The sequence below is a fragment of the Mobula birostris genome, chromosome 26, assembly GCF_030028105.1.
Source record: "Mobula birostris isolate sMobBir1 chromosome 26, sMobBir1.hap1, whole genome shotgun sequence".
In the NCBI taxonomy this organism is placed as follows: Eukaryota; Metazoa; Chordata; class Chondrichthyes; order Myliobatiformes; family Myliobatidae; genus Mobula; species Mobula birostris.
The window spans coordinates 8,215,760-8,221,794 of record NC_092395.1 but is presented as its reverse complement, the minus strand read 5'-3'; the positions used below and the strand labels follow the sequence as shown (position 1 = coordinate 8,221,794).

At 44.2% G+C, this 6,035-nt stretch overlaps 1 protein-coding gene across 1 annotated transcript in view; it reads left to right on the top strand.

The window, feature by feature from the left end:
- sf3a2 (splicing factor 3a, subunit 2) overlaps positions 1-6,035 on the top strand; it is a 31,518-nt gene that overhangs the window by 183 nt on the left and 25,300 nt on the right. The window lies entirely within an intron of this gene.

The following is a 6,035-nucleotide window of genomic DNA, read 5'->3' as shown; positions in this document are numbered from 1 at the left end:
CCTATTGTATTCGCGCGGTTCTCCCCTGTCCGCAGTGCCTGAGGCCTGTGGTCCCGAGCTTTCTTTGCATCTTCATGCCCTGATGAAGTGTCTCGGCCCGAAACATCGACTGTGTATTCCTCTCCATAGAACATCTGTCAACTGCTGAGTTCCTCCAGATTTGTGTGTGTGTTGCTCTGGATTTCCGGCATCTTGTAGAATCTTTTGTCTATTATTATGCCCGACGATAAAAGGGCCACCTTGTAGAGCTCAATGCGTCTTTTTTTTCCTTTAATGAGCTCCATTCCCAAGGAAGGGGAGCAGAAACTTAGAGAGGAGACTCAGTAGTCTTCGGATGTAGGAGTCAGCTGGAGAACTCGGTAGGTCGGCCGGCACCTGATGGTAGGGTGGAGAGGAGGGTGGGCGTGGATTATGGACAGTTAATGCTGGAATCTGGAGCAAAGCACAAACTACCAGAGGAACTCGGTGGGTTGGGCAGCATCTGCGGGGGGGAGGGGTGAGTTTTTGCTGGAATCTGGACCAACAAACTGCTGGAGGAATTCATCAGTCAGGGCATTGAGAAGATTTGGGACGTCATGATGTGGTCGTACAGGTCACTGATGAAGCTGCATTTGGGGTGTTGTGTAAAGTTTTAGTCTCCCTGCAATAAGAATGATGTTATAAAACTGGAAAGGATGCAGAAAAGACTTACAAGGATACTGCCAGGACTTCAATGTTCAAGATAGTTTATTGTCATTCTTCAGTGCCAAGTGTAAAAGGAGAACCAAATGAATGTTGCTCTGGATCTGATGCATCTTAAAAAACACAACAAGTCTAAAAAAAACCAATAAAAATGCAATAAACATAAATGTGTAAGATTAGCTTATATACATAGACTGATTGTATGTACCTAGAGTACAAGAGTGTCTGTACATAAGGTGTCTCTTATAGGAAATGATAAAGTAGCGGTGGTTGGGGGAACGGAGTTGTGGGGTGAAGTTGGACAGGCTAGGACTTTATTTCTTAGAGCATAGGAGGTGATCTTACAGAGGTGTATGAAATCATGAGGAGTGGATGCAGGGGTTCCCAATGTTTTTATACCATGGACTAGTACCATTCAGCAAGGGATCTGTGGACCCCAGGTTGGGAACTCCCACTGGGGTCATTTTCCCAGAGTTAAGGAATCAAGAACTTGAGGGCAACTCTTTTACTGAAAGAGGGGTACCTGTGTGGAATCGACTGGAGGAAGTGTTTGAAGCAGGCACAATAATAAAATAGTTGGACAGGTGCATGGATTGGAAAGGTTTAGAAGGTTCAAATGCTGGCAAATGGGACAAGCTTGGAGGGGGCATCTTGGTTGGCATGTACCATGAGATATTGAAGCCCTGGTTAAGAGAAAAAAGGAGGTGCTTAGCAGGTATAGGCAAGTACGAACAAATCAGGTGCTTAGAGAGTACAAGAAATGCAAGGGAACACTTAAGAAAGAAATCAGGAAGGCTAAAAGAATGCATGAAGTTGCTCTAGCAGACAAGCTGAAGGAGAATCCCAAGGGATTCTACAGGTATGTTAAGAACAAAAAGATTGCAAGGGACAACATTGGTCCTCTGGCAGACCAGAGTGGAGCCAAAACAGATGAGGGAAATTTTAAATGCATTCTTTGCATCTGTATTTACTTGGGAGAGGGATAGAGTCTACAGAAGTGAGGCAAAGCAGCATCATCTTCATGGACCCTGTACATATTGCAGGGGAGCAGGTGTTTGCTATCCTGAGGCAAATCAGTGTAAGTAAATCCCCAGGGCCTGACAAGGTGTTCCCTTGGACCCTACGGGAGGCAAGTGCAGAAATTACCAGGGATCTAGCAGAGATATTTAAAATATCTTTAGCGACAGGAGAGGTACCAGAGGACTGGAGGATAGCCAGTGTTGTTCTGCTGTTTATAAAAGGCTCCAAACAGAAACCAGGAAATTATAAACCAGCGAGTCTGACATCAGTTGTGGGAAAAGTCATTGCAAGGTATTCAACTTGACCAGATATATAAGTATTTGGATAGACATGGACTGATTAAGGACAGTCAGCATGGCTTCATGCATGGTACGTCATGTCTAACCAATCTTATAGACTTTCGAGGAAGTTCCCAGGAAAGTGGATGAAGGCAGGCGGTGGAGATTGTCTACATGGACTTTAGTAAGGCATTTGACATGGTCCTGCAAGGGAGGCTGGTCAAGAAGGTTCAGTCGCTCGGCATTCAGGATGAGGTAGTAAATTGGATTAGACATTGGCTTTGTGTTAGAAGCCAGAGAGCTGTGATAGAAGGCTGCCTGTCTGACTGGAGACCTGTAACTAATGGTGTACCGCAGGAATCAATGCTGGCTCCTTTGATGTTTGTCATCCATATTAATGATCTAGATGAAAATGTGGTTAACTGGATCAGCAAATTTGCAGATGACACCAAGACTGGGAGTATAGTGGACAGTGAGGAAGGCGATCATGGCTTGCAGAGGGAGCTGCATCAATCAGCTGGAAAAATACGCTGAAAAGTGGCAGGTGGAATTTAACGCAGACGGAAATTAATGCAGACAAGTGCAAGGTTTTGTACTTGTTGGTTTTACATAGAAAAACGGGAGGTCACGGAGGAGTGTAGTAGAATCTGGGAATCCAGGTACGTAATTTGTTGAAAGTGGTGTCAGAAGTAGATAGAGTTGTAATGTGATGCTATGTGAAGTTGTATAAGATGTTGGTGAGGCCTAATTTGGAGTATTGTGTGCAGTTTTGGTCACCTACCTTCAAGATTAATTTATTATCAAAGAATGTATAAATGATACAACTTTGAGATTTGCTTGCTCACAGGTAGTCACAAAGCAAGAAAGCTAAAAGAATCCAGTTTTTTTAAAAAAATGAATGAAAGTAAAAATAAGACGGACACTTAATGTGCAAGAGAAAGAAAAAAAAGGTAAGAATCACGCAAACAATTAAAGCAAAAAAACAACAGCATTCTGAACCAAAATTGAGTTCTTGGATCTGAGCCCTGGAGTAGGCCCAAAGCCTCGCTTATCGGTCATCGTGTTAGCGGGTACGGAGCACAGCAGCCAAGGCAGTCTTCATAGACTCAGCGCCGTGAAGATGACCATCGCGGGAATGAGCAAAATCAGCTCTCGTCCCGACCGACACCCTGTCTTTCCAGTCTATCTGGGTTGGTGTTTAAATTGATCTAACAGCAGAATGGCAAAAGGCTACGCACCCTGGGGGGAGGAGTGAAGGTTGTGGCAAGCGAGTGAAATTGGCTCTTGTCTCCAATCTGGGCCGGCATTTAAATTGTCTAAGCAACGTATCGTGCCTCGCCCTAGAATCCGAACACCTCTGCTTTGAATAGCTTTGGACCTTGACCACACCGCTCAGCAACTCACTTCGGGCCAAGATTTCGCTGCCCAGTCCGAAACCACTCTCAAGCTCTTCTAATCAGCTCAGTGCCCAGAGTGATCCAACCTCGGACCGGGGCCACTGGTACAGGCCCCGGATCTCCTTTGCCTTGGCTTCTCTCAGTACACAGAGCGATTCAACCTCACACTCGGGCCAGTTAAATGAGCATTGGAATTTCTCTGCCCGGGTCCCAACTACTACTTTTGGCATCCGGAGTGACCCAACGTCACTCCTGGGCCAGTTGTATGGACATTGAACTCCCGCAACACCATCCCAGCTCATCCCCAAACTTGCCTTGCCATTATAGATAGGGTAAATGCAACAGGCTTTTTCCACGGAGGTGGGTGGGACTACAACCAAAAGTCATGGGTTAAAGTTGAAAGGTGAGGAGTTTAAGGGGAACATGAGGGGAAGAAACTTCTTGACTCAGAGGGTTGTGAGAGTGTGGAACGAGCTTCCAGCACGTGCTGCATGAAAGCTTCATTTCAACACTTAAGAGAAGTTTAGATAGGTAAGTGAGTAGTAAGGATACGGAGGGTTATGGTCCCGGAGCAAGTTGTTGGGAGTAGGCGATGTAAATGGTTCTCGGCATGGACTAGGTGGCTCTGGGTTTGTACTCACTGGAATGCAGAAGGATGAGGAGGGATCTCATTGAAACCTTTTGAATGTTGAAAGACCTAGACAGAGTAGATGTGGAAAGGATGTTTCCCACGGTGGGAGAGTCTCGGACAAGAGGGCGCAGCCTCAGGATAGAGGAGCATCCTTTCAAAACAGAGATGCAGAGAAATTTCTTTGCCAAAGGGTGGTGAATTTGTGGAATTTGTTACCACATGCAGCTGTGGAGGCCAGGTGGTTGGGTGTATTTAAGGCAAAGATTGATAGGTTCTTGATTGGACATGGTATCAAAGGTTATGGGAACTGGGGTTGAGGAGGAGAAAAAAAAAGCATCAGCCATGATTGAATGGTGGAGCAGACTTGTTGGGCCAGAGGGCCTAATTCTGCTCCTGGGTCTTATGTTCTTAATATTGATTAACTCAGCAGCTATTTCTTTCTTCCTGTACACCAGTAATTTTCAAAGTGGTGGGAGTTGCAGTCCTCGAGTGGGACAGTTATATGGGGCACAAAGAACAATAAAGGAGAGAGGGCTTGTGTAATTGTGGACGGGAGAGAGGCCTGTGGAGGACTGGTACATGTCCTTCCTTTGCCCTAGTTATTGTAGGCTTGTCCACATACAGTTCAAAGTAAATTTATTATCAAAGTACATATATGGCACCATATACAGCCCCAATATTCAATTTCCTGCGGGGAAAATTCAGCAAATCTATAGAGTAGTAATTATAACATGATCAATGAAAGATCAACCAGAGTGCAGAAGACAACAAACTGAGCAAATGCAAATTTAAACAAATAGCAATGAATAATGAGAAAATTAGATAATAAGATAAAGAGTCCTTAAAGTGAGATCATTAGTTGTGGGAACATCTCAATGGATGGGCAAGTGAGTGTAGTTATTCTCTTTTGTGGGGTAGTAACTGTTCTTGAACCTAGTGGTGCGAGTCCTGAGGCTCTTGTACCTTCTATCTGATGATAGTAGCGAGAAAAGAGCAGGGCCTGGGTGGTGGGGAATCTCTGATGATGGATGCTGCTTTCCTACGACAGTGTTTCATGTAGATATGTTCAGTGATTGGGAGGGCTAAATCCACTACCTCTTGTAGGATTTTCAGATCAAGGTCATTGGTATTTCCGTACCAGGCTGTGATGATGATGCAGCCAGTCTATATACTCTGCAGAACACATCAATAGAAGTTTAGATGATGAAGTTTTAGATGTCATGCTCAATCTCTGCAGACTCCTAAGGAAGGCTAGGTAATAGGGAAATAGACATTAAATATCAATTTCTAATGACCCCCTTTTGGGGTTTAACTTAAGTGGGCAGCACAGTAGCATAGTGGTTAGCACAATGCTTTACGTTGCCAGTGATCGGGGTTCAATTCCCGTAACTGCCTATAAGGAGTTTGTTCTTTCTCCCCGTGACTATGTGGGTTTCCTCCCAAATATATTTCAAAGACATACAGGTAGTAAGTTGTGGGCATGCTATGTTGGCACCGGAAGTATAGCAACACTTAAGAGGCTGCCTCCAGCACATCCTCAGACTGTGTTGGTTGTTGACACAGTGCATTTCACTGTATGTTTCAATGCTTTGATGTACATGTGACAAATAAAGCTAATCTTCAAACTTTAAGTAGTTTGATTGCACCTGCTACAAGCTTATTAATATGTGAACCATGTGATTAAAATGTGTCACCTAATTAAAGTTTGCAAGCTAACGCTGGTGAGTCTCTCCTATCTACTTTTTATTGCTGATTATACAGAACTTTACAGAAAAAGGGACGAGCCAGTTCAGCTCGCTGCTCTGTTTTTTTTTGTTGGTTTTTTTGGGTTTCTTTGTTTTGTGGCTGCCTGTTAGGAAATGAATCTGAAGCTTATATACTTTGATAATAAATGCACTTTACCTGGGGATTTTGGTGCATTGTACCACATTGCCCACTTCTCAAAATCACGTCTGATGAGGTCAGGCTGCCTGTGGGACAGAACTCCTAGTTCAGACACTTGTCCTCAGTAGTTTGTAAGGCTCATTA